The 13899-nt window shown below is 41.1% G+C and overlaps 1 protein-coding gene across 6 annotated transcripts in view; it reads right to left on the bottom strand.

The window, feature by feature from the left end:
• Window positions 1–13899, bottom strand: part of LOC120860446 (protein FAM13C) — a 135889-nt gene that overhangs the window by 57123 nt on the left and 64867 nt on the right. The window lies entirely within an intron of this gene.

Raw genomic sequence — 13899 nt, 5'->3', positions numbered from 1 at the left:
CCCCTTCAGTCTTTAACACACTGCTTATAGATTTTCCTCATAGGGCTTCTCACTATCTAAAGTTATGCTGCTTATTTGCATTTCCACATTAAAATGTAAGCTCCAAGAAATCAGTAACTGTACATTTTATACACTGCTGAATCCTCCAAACCCAGTGCAAATGCAGTATTTTTATGATCAAATGTGATCTGATACAGTTGTTACAGAAAGATACCATTTGTTCATTGAAGACAGCTTTTGGAAATGCCACTCTATCACTTACTCAACAAAATAAATGCTATAGCAATTGCTGTGTAACACAGTAAAGCCAGGTTTTCTTCCAACTGAAGAAAAAAGACTTTAAGGCAAATCTACTCTGAATAAATTTTTTAAGTTTAAAAACAAACAACAAAACTCTACTACTGGCAGATGTTTAGCTCCAAAACATGATTCATCAAGTGCTATAGTCCAACGGCACCTATTACGTAACATTAAAGATTTTCTGCAGCAGTTTGCATGCTATTATATAATACATATATTAAATTATAGTTATTATCCTTATTAAAAGGCCTGCTATCTTAAGGAATAAAAGCTGTAGTCAGTGTTAAGTCATTTACAAAAAGATTTATTTTGGGACAGAATTATTTACAATTACTATTCTGCTTTGCTTTGAGTTCTGAAGAAAGCATATATGTCCTCTGAATGGTCATCTAGATGAATGATTTCTAAAAGTAATGATGCACACTTAGAAATGCCACAAGTCTAATGTCTTCAAAATATTCTTAAGAACAATTTTTTTTTTCACTCCATGAGTATTGCTAACTGTGCAAACAATTTACTTCTAATGAGAAAAAGGAGGAGATGGTAAAACAGAATTTGATGGTCATGCTGATGTTGACCATGTCAGCACAAATATCCCTCCTGGGTATGAGATAAGATTAAGGGTCCCAACCGTGAGTCCATGGAGAGATGGACCAGGTGAGATAAGAAAGTGAGGAAGAAAACGCTGGCACACCAATCCTCTGCCCATCAGTTGCCTGAGACACAAACAGTGACTCCAAGGCTTCAGAAAATACACAGTAGCTTTTTCCTGCAAAATGGGAGAAACCCTCTTGGGGACAGGCATGAAGCTGGCCTATCCAAGAATATCTAAAATTCTGAATAGCTCATAACCTCTCTGTAACCTAAAGTGGTTCTCAAACTGTGTTTCTATGGAGTTATGGCAGCACCACCAGAAAGAAACAGAAGAGTTGTGTTCTCTAACGGAAGGAGTATTTATCAGTTCTCAACCATGAATGTCTGCTCTGATGCCAGCAGATGGGGAAAAAATTACATGGGAGCAAACATTAATGGAAGAAAGCAGAAATAAGAGTTGGTTTAAAATATACAGTACATATTATTGAGATGCAAACAACAGCTACATGTAATACCTTCTCATAACCTTCCAAGAAAGCTACTTGTCATCTCCAGACAAACCCCAGATCAGGTTTAAGAACTGTGATCTAAACATCAAAGATGCTTTAGTAGTCATCCAAATGTCTCTTGTGTGACTTGGACAGTGCTCTGGAAATGAGACTCAAGGAGCAGCCCTCTAGGCCTTTAGGAAACTTAGAGTCTAGTGGATTCCAAAGCAGAGAATAAAACTAATTAGAACCCAGCCTCGAGGCTTTCATAAATCAAGAAATGAGGACATGGGAGCTGATATTAGAATGGTGGAGAGGAGATGGGGAGGGGAGAGACAGATGAAAGAAACATTTTCAAGGAGAACACCACCAAGAGGTCTTGGATGTATACTGAAAGTGCTGAATGAAAGAGATGGGGTAATGAGATAGAAAAATAGGTCATTTTGGAGGGGAGAGCAGGTGGCTTGCATGAAGAAAGGCGATTCGTGAATTTTTACTTAGATGCTTGAAGCAAGGATGAAACAGGGAAGTGAGAGCACCTGGGCAGGGCTCACCAGCACAGGGCACCTGACAGGGCGTTCTGGAGAGCAAGGGCAGCGGTAGCAGTACGGCACGGTGGTCCCCGGCTACGCGTCAGTTTCTCACGGTGTGGCCAGAGCCTAGCACGCTGCCTGGCACATGGCACACACTCACCACATGTCTTTTGCATGGAGGAAGTGAGGAAGAAACAGAAAGATCCAGACCCAAGAATGACTTCCGGATCTACCACTTAAACTTGGCGTGGGTACTCATGGGCAAGATATTAACCTCTCTCACTCTCAGCTGCCTCACCTGTCGAGTGAAGATGATATCAGGTATGTCACAGGATAATTCAGGATGTGAAGGACAGTTCAGGAAAAACGTTTATAGCAACTGGTAGGTGTATTAAATGTAACACGTGCGCTCTTTGATCAAATGTAAAAAACACAACAGAATTATAAATGATAAGAATGAAACTGCATAATTAAAAATAATAATTGAAGCCTCGTGAGTAAATAAGCTGAAAGAGATAAAAGCTGAGTCATACTTACTCAGGGCCACTGGGCAGCTATCTGGCAGCTAGGGCACAGAAGGAAGAACCATGAAGAAAATACAGAAGCATCACTAAGGAGATAAGAAGCCAACGAAGACAGCAATTTAAATAGTGAAGAAAAAAGAGGACACAAGAAAAAAGAGTATCAAGAAGTCTTACAGGACTAATACTCCTTTAAAAGAGGAATTAAAAAGAATGAAATAATGTCATTTGCAGCAACGTGGATGGACCCAGAGATTGGTAAAGTAAGTCAAAAAGACAAATACAATATGATAACTCTTTATGTGGAATTTAAAATATGAGAGAAATGAACACATCTACAAAACAGACAAAAACATCATAGATATAGAGAAAAGACTTCTGGTTGTCAGGGGTGGGGGTGGGGAGAGGAATCGGAAATTTGGGATTAGTAGAGGCAAACTACTATATATAGGATAGATAAACAACAAAGTTCTACTGTTTACCATGGGGAACTGCATTGAATAACCTGTGATAAACCACAGGGAAAAGAATATAAAAAACAACGTTTCTATATGTGTATCCCACTCTCTATGCTGTACAGCATAGTCCATACTGGTCATAGCAAACTCCCTCTTGCAACAACACGAGAGATGACTTTACCAGATGGGCAATACCATTCAGACTGATTATATCCTTTGCAGCCAAAGATGGAGAAGCTCTATACAGTCAGCAAAAACAAGACCATGAGCTGACTGTGGCTCAGATCGTGAACTGCTTATTGCCAAATTCAGACTTCAATTGAAGAAAGTAGGGAATACCACTAGATCATTCAGGTGTGACCTAAATCAAATCCCTTATGATTATACAGTGGAAGTGAGAAATAGATTTAAGGGATTAGATCTGACAGAGGACCTAAGGAACTATGGAAGGAGGTTCGGAACACTGAACAGGAAGATCAAAACCATCCCCAAGAAAAAGAAATGCAAAAAGGCAAAATGGTTGTCTGAGGAGGCCTTACAAACAGCTGAGAAAAGAATGAGAAGCAAAAGACAAAGGAGAAAAGGAAAGATATATCCATCTGAATGCAGAGTTCCAAAGAATAGCAAGGAGAAAAGAAAGCCTTCTTAAGTGAACAATGCAAAAAATAGAAGAAAACAATAGAATGGGAAAGACTAGAGATCTCTTCAAGAATATTAGAGATATCAAGGGAACATTTCATGCAAAGATGGGCACAATAAAGGATATGAATGGTATGGACCTAACAGAAGCAGAAGATATTAAGAAGAGGTTGCAAGAATACACAGAACTATACAAAAAAGACCTTAACAATTTGGATAACCACAATGGTGTGATCACTCACCTAGATCAGACATCTTGGAATGTGAAGTCAATGGGCCTTAGGAAGCATTACTATGAACAAAGCTAGTGGAGGTGATGGAATTCCAGTTGAGCTATTTCAAATCTTAAAAGATGATGCTGTGAAAGTATTCCACTCAATATGCCAGCAAATTTGGAAAACTCAGTAGTGGTCACAGGACTGGAAAAGGTCAGTTTTCATTCCAATCCCAAAGAAGGGCAATGTTAAAGGATGTTCAAACTATTGCACAATTATACTGATCTCACACACTAGCAAAGTAATGCTCAAAATTCTCCAAGCTAGGCTTAAACAGTATGTGAACCGAGAACTTCAAGATGTACAAGCTGCATTTAGAAAAGCAGAGGAACCAGAGATCAAATTGCCAACATCCGCAGAGTCATAGAAAAAGCAAGAGAATTCCAGAACAACATCTATTTCTGCTTCATCAACTAAGCTAAATCCTTTCACCGTGTGGATCACACCAAAGGGTGGAAAATTCTTAAACAGATGGGAATACCAGACCACCTCTCCTACCTCCTGAGAAATATGTATGCAGGTCAAGAAGCAACAATTAGAACCAGACATGGAATAATGGACTGGTTCAAAATTGGGAAAGGAGTACATCAAGGCTGAATATTGTTACCTGGCTTATTTAACTTATATGCAGAGTACATTATATGAAATGCTGGACTGGATGAAGCACAAGATGGAATCAAGACTGCCAGGAGAAATATCAATAACTTCAGATATGCAGATGACACCACCCTTATGGCAGAAAGCGAAGAGGAAATAAAGAGCCTCTTGATGAAAGTGAAAGAGGAGAGGAAAAAAGTTGGCTTAAAACTCAATATTCAGAAAACTAAGATCATGGCATCCAGTCCCATCACTTCACGGCAAATAGATGGGGAAACAATGGACACAGTGTCAGACTTTATTTTCTTGGGCTCCAAAATCACTGCAAATGTTGACTGCAGCCACAAAATTAAAAGATGCTTGTTCCTTGGAAGAAATACCATGACAAACCTAGACAGCCTATTAAAAAGCAGAGACATCATTTTGCTGACAAAAGTCCTTATAGTCAAACCTATGGTTTTTCCAGTAGTCATGTAGAGATGTGACAGTTGGACCATAAGGAAGGCTGAGCACTGAAGAATTGATGCTTTTGAACTGTGGTGTTGGAGAAGACTCTTGAGAGTTCCTTGGACTGCAAGGAGATCCCACCAGTCAATCTTAAAGAAAATCAACCCTGAATATTCACTGGAAGGACTGATGCTGAAGCTGAAACTCTAATACTTTGGCTACCTGATGCACAGAACTGACTCACTGGAAAAGACCCTGATGCTGGGAAAGATTGAGGGCAGGGGAAGAAGGGGACGACAGAGGATGAGATGGTTGGATGGCATCACTGACTCAATGGACATAAATTTGAGCAAACTCCAGGAGTTGTTGAAGGACAGGGAAACCTGGTATCGATGGGTTCGCAAAGATTTGGACATGGCTGAGCAACTGAACAACAATGCTACACAGCAGACATTAATGCAACGCTGTAAATCAGCTATACTGCAAAAATCACAAAAGAAGTGAAAAGCCTAACAATTTCAGGGAAATGCCAGGCACTGTACTTATATTATTTCATCTAATCCTCACAGTAACCACAAGAGTTTAGCATTATTAGAGCTATGTGACCCAACAGGACACAGATAAGGCAATTAAATAATTTTTCCATTCATTAAACAAACATTATTAAACACCAAATTATGTCAAGTATTACTACTGCAAGTGTTGGGAATAAAGCAGTGAATTCACAAGTTTCTGCATCAACCCAACTTACTTTCTCACAGAAGCAGAGAGAACCTAAAGAAGTAACCCAGTGATCTGTGACGCACCAGATGCTAAATATTACTGAGAAAAAGAAAGCAAGGCAGGGAGAACAGGGTGTGCAGGAGGACTGCCCAAGCTCACGCTGCGAGAAAATCTCAAAGTCATCCAGAGATAATGAAAATGAAAGCGGAGAAATAAAAAGGCCAGTGGATCAGAAGAGATAAAGGTCATGGCAGATGAGGAAACAGAAATGGAAACATCTCACTAGAGATATTTAACAATGAAAAGAGAAGAACCGGAACAGAAGCGAGGTATCTCAAATTCCCTTTTTCTTAAGACCTTTAAAGGGAGTGCTTGAAGCATGTACAATCCTGCCAGCTCCAACACAGCCCTGCCCTCTAGTCCAGGCCCAGGGAGTGGGAAACTGCAGCCTGGACTCTTCAGAGTCTGATATGGCTCTCAGCACTGATGCCCTCAGTCCCCACTGCCCCCAACCCCAACAGTCCCATCACCACTGCACCATCACCACCACCACTGCCACCACACAAGTCAAAACAACACTTTCCGGAGGAACATAAACAGCTGCGTGCTGATATTAAAAGGGCATTTTCCTGGGCTGTGTGACTACAAAACTGTGGCTAGCCCGTGGGAGTGCAACTTGTCTACAATCTGTGGATGTTCCCTCACTCCTAGGACCCTAAAGCCTGTGCTGAGCCAGCCTGCAGGGTCATCCTGCAGTGACCATCTCCCGGCAGGCAGACTGAAATTCAAAACAGCTAAGTGAACGAAGCATTAAGATGTTTTTCTTGGCTGATGGATAATGTCAAACCCGAAATGTGATAATTTGTGAAGAAGCAGTATTTTAGCATAGAATGTTAGATTTATATCAACTTTCTGTAATTAAATTAGCAGACAAAAATGTTCCCTATCTCAGTAAAAAGCTTCCTCATCTATCCAAATTGCTGGTGGAAGACACCTGAGAGTCATCTCACGCTATCCTCTCCCTCAAGTCCAAAGGCCAAGCCGATCCCAAGTCCTTCAGTTTCTTACCCCAAATCACCTTTACATCAGACCTCTCTCCTCCCCCCGCCACTACCTCAGGCCAAGTCACCATCATCTGCCTTCTGGGCTACCTTCCTGCTCTTACTACTTCTCCTCCACCTTCTCCAAACCACTGCCCACATGGCAACCTTGTCGCTAACTTTCTGCACACTTACAGATCAAAATATTTCAAACACCCTGTGACATCCTGAAGGAGTGACATCTGTACACGTCTTCAAACTTGACTCATGCCAATCTCCTCCTCCATGCTTCTCTCCGCCTCAGGCCATCATATGTGCTGACCCTGTGTCCACAACACTCTTTTCTCTCCTAGTAACTCATGCAACCTCTAGATACCAGGTACCGATCAGGTCTCCCTTTCACGGTCTCACTGTATTCTGACCTTTCACATCTGCCATGTACCACATCTCAGTTCCTAACTGTGTATCTGTCTAATTATTTAATTGTCTCTTTCTCAGGATGGTAAATTCCAAGGGACAGGGATTATATGAGGCTTGGTTAATGCTTTATGTTTACAGCTAATCTTGGCATTTGGTACATAGTAGGCACTCACCAGTTTGCTAATAAAGGATTAGTTCCAGGGCTATGAGTTGCTGCCAGTTTCGGTATATTCCTCAGTGTGTGAAATGATTAGGATAAAACTCACCCTCCCTCCTCCACCTGTAGCAGGAGGGGCTGACTCTTATCCCCACGAGCAGACACATTTTTTGCTGAGGAGACCTGCTACAGATGAGCAAGTGACTTTCTAACACACATTTAGAAAATCTGGGCAGAAAGTAAAAGCAGAGCATGAAACACACTTTTCAGATTCCTTCATAAAGAATTAGTACCCAAAAACTAAACAGTGCCTACCACGGGTCACATCTTAAAACTCAAGATATTCCACTGCCTTGGATGAGCCTTTGTATCAGAAAATAACACAGGATACGCTAATGTATACCCGGATGACTGTCTGCGGGCTGGATGGCTGCTGTTTCCTGAAACTCCTCTGAAAACAAAAGGTGTATCCCAAGAGGACACCCCTCTGAGCACAATATTCATTATATACAAACAATCACTCCATATACAGACACGGACAAGATGCCAAGAAATTCCAGTAATATTATTAGAAACAATAACAACCTTCAATACCAGCAAGTAAGTAGTTACTTTCCCTGTGGGGTGTAGGCTGTATTAAAGACTTTCTCTCACTGGTTTTTACCAAATTTCCATGCTGAAGGACTGAGATCAAATATTGCACAGCCAACTCCAAAGAGAAAGAAACCAAAGGACAGAGTTCAAAATGATGTTCAAAGAGATGGCTGATGAAAAACAGAACTATAATTTGAGAGCTATTTGGACACTGACTCCCCCTACCCCATGTATCTCCGTGTCCAGGCCAATGAACTCCCACAGAGACAACATGGGTGTCAGGACTGATCCCCAGGAACAAGCCCTCTGGGAACTGGGACCTAAGCCTATCTCCCATCTCGTACTTCTCTGAAGACTAGAATCAATCACTGTTAATAAAAAAAGAGATTCCTGGCCCCAAACTCACTAAGTCAGGATTTCCCAAGGCATGCCCTGGGAATATGAAATTAACAAGCACACCAGGGCAACCCCAACTGGGAAACATTGCCCTGAAGGTTCAGGTCATCCACCTGGGAAGAGACCAGTGGCTGAAGGATGCAGGTTAGGGACTTCAGGGGGTACAGGAGTGACCCAGTGTTTCTGGATGGGCCTCCCAGGGGACACGGTCCAGAAGAAGGAAGAGCTAAGTCCCTGGAGATGCTCTGAGAAACTCCAAATAAAAGGCGGGACAGGCACCTCAGCTGAGTGGGTTGGAATAGAGCCCAGAAATAGCCAGAAAACACACTGATGCCTGGAGAATAATTGAGCAGTGAGACAGGCTCACAGTGTTGGGCCTGGGAGAGGGAAGGAGGCTGAGTCTGGGATAGGAGCACCAGCAGGTCCAGAGGTCCCAATAATGCATGATTATTCATCATGCCGAGAGGACCCCCTGGTCTGATGAGTGGGACACAAAGCTCCCTGCCTCCACCATCTCACATGTCCACTCACTCAGGACAGGATGATCAGATACCCACTCTCAGGCAGTCAGTGCTCAGCCCAAGGGGCAGAGTGCTCTAGCAGATGCTTCCATTTCACAGACAGCTCTGCTCACTCTCATGACCCCCCTCAAGCCCCAGCCTAGTCTCTTCGGTTTTCTGCCTCAACTTTCAGAGGGACATTACTGTTGTGTAATTGCTTTTCCCCCAAGTACAACTACATTATGAACATATGCCCACGTAAGTAAAGGCTCCAGTAAAACATGGTTTTAAGTACCAATCATGAAGACTGGCATTTCTTAAGTAGGCAGTGGTAGGCCCTCTAGGGAGCATTTAGGAAACTGAGGGCTATTTGTGATGCACACAGAGGTTGGGCTCCCCACTGAATTCTGTGAGCTGGAGCCAGTGCCTTGACAGGCATCGGGCAGCCCCACACAACAAAGAATTCCCCACCACCCCCCGCACCCCTGCAGGACTTCCAAACGTTTTCTGGGAATGTGAGGGCCAGGGGCACTTGGCCTTTGCACAGTCTTAACTAGAAAATGATGAGAGGGGCTTCCCTGGTGCTCTAGTGGTAAAAAATCCACCTTGCAGAGCAAGGGACACCAGTTCGATCCCTGGTCTGAGAAGATTCCACAAGCTGCAGGACACCTGAAGGCCTGTGCTCCAACTACTGAAGCCTGCACACCCTGGGGCCCACGCTCTGCACCAAGAGAAGCCAGCACAGCTAGAAGCCCAGGCACCACAGTGAGAGAGCAGGGCCCACTCACCGCGTCTGGAGAAAGCGCACGGGAGCAAAGACACAGCGCAGCCGAAAGACATAGGTAAAACAATAGTGGATGAGACAGAAGTATCTAGAACACACAGCGTGGAGAGGGGATTGGACTAAACTGTCTCAGTGTGTCACTTGGGACCACTATTCTACAATTCAAACATATAAAGAAATCCAGCAATGTGACTTTCTACCGAGTTCTCTCAGAGGGATCAATTATCTATTATATTCTTATCTTCTTCCATGATCATATAATTGAAAATTTTACATTCTAATTTTGGTTTGGTTAACCATTTCAAATCCTAAACCTAGAGAACTTTTACCCTTAAGTATAAGCCAAGGAAGGAGAAGGAAATGGCAACCCACTCCAGTATTCTTGCCTAGAGAATCCTGTGGATGGAGGAGCCTGGTGGGCTGCTGTCCATAGGGTCGCACAGAGTCGGACACGACTGAAGCGACTTAGCATGCATGCACTGGAGAAGGAAATAGCAACCTACTCCAGTGTTCTTGCCTTAATTCCAGGGACAGAGGAGCCAGGTGGGCTGCTGGCTATGGGATCACACAGAGTCGGACAAGACTAAAGTGACTTAGCAGCAACAGCAGCATAAACCAAGGAAACTATAATGGATGTACATAGAAATATTTTTCAATGATTTTTACTACAGAAATGTCTATAGATAAAAATCCTAGAAGTTACCAAAATATCAAATAATTTGGAATTAGTTAAATCAATGATGGTATATCCATAGAATAGCTATTTCCAGCTATGGTATATCCACAGAATAGCTATCCATAGACTAGCTAATATTTTAGAATACTTCATGATAAAGAAAAATACAGAATTAAGTGGGACAATCAAGTTACACAAAAATGGGTCTCTAAGATTTCATATATATGAAGAAATTTCATATATATTTCATATATATATGTATAAATATATAAACTCTATCAAAAATGTTTTTATCTAGTATTGATAAAAGAAAAATAGAAGGGGTTGGTGGGAGCCCTATGTGTCATTATATATGATGTGTGTGTGTGATATTTAGCATAAGTCCTGCAAAGGAATAATCCTGTTGGTAATACAAACAGAGGCACTGGAGTAGCCATTGCCTCATTGGGAAGATGAAGAGTAAGAAGAACAGCTTCATTCCCATGGCCTCAGGAACACTGAATACTTAAAACAGCTAGTCAACGTTCTAAACTAGATTTAAGTTTAAATGCACACTGTCACCTATAATCATTACTGAAATTTCTCTTAAATCAATTCCAAGTTAGGGCAAGAAGTTTCCCAAGGTGTTGAAACATTAAGGACAAAGTTTTTTGCTCCATCTCCTAGAAATATTATTTCAAACATAGGGCCATAAAGAGACTAAAGTCTGTAAAATAAGTTTCTTATAAAAAATCGTACATTAAAGTATTCATTATAGAAAATCAAATTTGTTCAACTTAGCCATAAATGAACTCAGCAGCCTTGTGATAATTAACCCATTACTCTATTAGTTTCTGTATAAAGATTGGATAGTCAGAATACTTTCCAGTCTAGTTTATTCTGTTGGGTTTGCTTTAAATAAACATTACTTCTCTAACAGATTCAAACTCTACTGCATTGGGAAGGCCCTTTCACACATACATCATTCTTTTTCATGCCCAAATTAAAACAAAGGCAAGAACATTAAAACGTATACTACAGTGGTACAGAGGTTATATCTGGGCGGTATACAATTATAAGGAATTTTTATTTCCTTGGAATTTACTGTATTTTTGAATAAAACCATGTGTCACTTACTTTATTATTATTTCTTTAATGAAAAATGAGTTTCCCTTTTATCTTTATCCTAATCATTTTCCAGCCACCGTGATAACACTTTATTGAGTGATCAAGGGCAGAATACTTCAAAAAAGAAAAACAAATGAAGAAGGAAAAGAAGGTTTCATTTCCAGAATAATCAAGTGTGGGCTCTTTTTCAATCAACACTAAGGATTTGGTGTGGGATTCTTTTGTGTGTGCTCTACAGCAGGGAGGATAAATTGCTTTATCTGTGGCTGCAAGAGCTTTATTATTAAGCTAAAGTCTTTCCATGTCTAATCCTTTAAACATCCAGGGTGTTGAGAATTTTCAGGCTTGAGGCAGATGGGGCTTTAGAAATCACCTGACTGAAACCTGAATTAGGGGAGAGGGTGGTCACCTGATAGACAAGAGGTAAAACCTACATTTCTTTTAAGTTTATGTTCTTGAAGTAGAGGTGACTTACAATGTTGTGTTAATTTCTTTTGTACAGCAAACTGATTAAGTTATACATAGATATATACATTCCTTTCGCGTTCTTTTCCATCATATCATAAGATGTTGAATACAGTTTGCTGTGCTATACAGTAGGACCTTGTTGTTATCTATCCTATATAAGAGTTTTCGTGTATGCATGCCATGTGCTCAGTCTAGTCTCTGCAACTCCTCTGTCCATGGAATTTTCTAGGCAAAAATACTGGAGTGGGCTGCCATTTCCTCCTCCAGGGGATCTCCCTGGCCCAGGGAATGAACCTGCCTCTCTTGTGTCTTCTGAATTGCACGTGGATTCTTTACCCACTGAGCTGCTGGGGAAACCTGGGGTATAATAGTTTACATCTGTTAACCCAAAACTGTGGAAGGAAAGCTATGACAAACCTAGACAGCATATTAAAAAGCAGAGACATCACTTTGCCAAAAAAGGTCCATATAGTCAAAGCTATGGTTTTTCTAGTAGTCATGTATGGATGGATGTGAGAATTTGATCATAAAGAAGGCTGAGAGCCAAGAATTGATGCTTTCAAATTGTGATGTCAGAGAAGACTCTTGAGAGTCCCTTGGACTGCAAGGAGGTCAAGCCAATCAATCCTAAAGGAAATCAACCCTGAGTATTCATTGGAACGACTGATGCTGAAGCTGAAGCTGCAGTAATTGGGCCTTCTGATGCAAAGAGCTGACTCGTTGGAAAAGATTCTGATGCTGGGAAAGACTGAAGGCAAAAGGGGGCAACAGAATATGAGATGGTTAGATAACATCTCTTGACTCGGTGGACATAAACCTGAGTAAACTCTGGGGGATAGCGAAGGACAGAGGAGCCTGGAGTGCTACAGTCCATGAGGTTGCAAAGTCTTGGACATGACTTAGTGAATGAACAACAACAACCCCAAACTCCCAGTCCATCCCCTTTCACCTTCCCCTTGGCAACAACAGGTCTGTATTCTATGTGAGTATGTTTCTGTTTCACAGATAACTTCACAGATAACTTCCTTTGTGTCATATTTTAGATTCCATATATAAGTGACACCATATGGTATTTAAGACCCTGAATTTCTTAATTTCCATTCCACCTGCGTTCTTCTGCACCCATGGGGTGGAGGCAGGATGGGGGCTGAGGAGAACCCTCACTGCATGACTGCCATTCTATGCAGTATAAGCAAAGAAAGCTATTTTTAGAATCCATGATTACCCAACCATGTACCAGACTCTCAAAATTCTGTCAAGACAAGTTAATTTTTTAAAAATCTCTATCATATCCCTTTAAGAAACGAAAAAGAAATCCTAAAAACACACTAACAAGAAGAGCACGCTGATAATACACAGATCTCTGCTCTAGTACAGTCTAAAAAGGCACATTTTATGTTCTTTACTATTAAAAAACTCTGGGTGCTCATTCCCTTACTCATTCTTTCTCCTTTTAGCAGAGCCCACTTAGACTCTGCCTACTTCTACAAAAAAACATTTGAACAAGAAGCAAGTAGCTATTAAAACACACACAAGTTGTCTATCTCAAAAACAAAAGATTAAAGGATTTATCCCCCAAGGAAAAGCTGCTGCCAACAAAACTTCCTCCTTCCATAAAGCAACAAAGTTTTTTCTTTTATCTGAAATGTTACAAAAATAGTCAAAGCCATCAAAGGCCATTATCCTTGCTAATACCCCAATCTTCAACCCCCTCTAACTGGGGACTTCCAGATGAAGAGTCTAATGAACTCCAGTTCGCAAATGTAACCACCAACTTAATTAATAGTAACACATTGCTATAGAATAGCTCCTGTTTATACAGGCAAGGTCTTTAATGACATTAAAAGGCTTAATACTGTCATAAATTTTAATACAATATTTTAAACACAAGTGAGTTTATCACTCTCAAAAGTAAATTTACTTAGCTGGGTAAGAAATCCACAACTTCATTAGTATTCTCCTACAGCCATAAATTCCCCTTTGTCATATCTGAGCATTTACAGAATTGGCACTGGCTTTAGCTATAGAAATCAATCACACTGATGCATATTCATCAACTAACTGCTCTAAACAGGCTGATGGTGCTTGTCTTGGTTCTATTGCAAGGGAAGCCAGGGCTTAAGCAAATTACAGCCTTGCTGGGTGTCAAACTAGGAGATGAGAGGGTTGTATTAAATGATTA

The sequence above is a fragment of the Oryx dammah genome, unplaced genomic scaffold, assembly GCF_014754425.2.
Source record: "Oryx dammah isolate SB20612 unplaced genomic scaffold, SCBI_Odam_1.1 HiC_scaffold_11077, whole genome shotgun sequence".
Classification (NCBI taxonomy): Eukaryota; Metazoa; Chordata; class Mammalia; order Artiodactyla; family Bovidae; genus Oryx; species Oryx dammah.
Note: the sequence above shows the minus strand (reverse complement) of the source record. Positions and strands in the feature narration are given on the sequence as shown.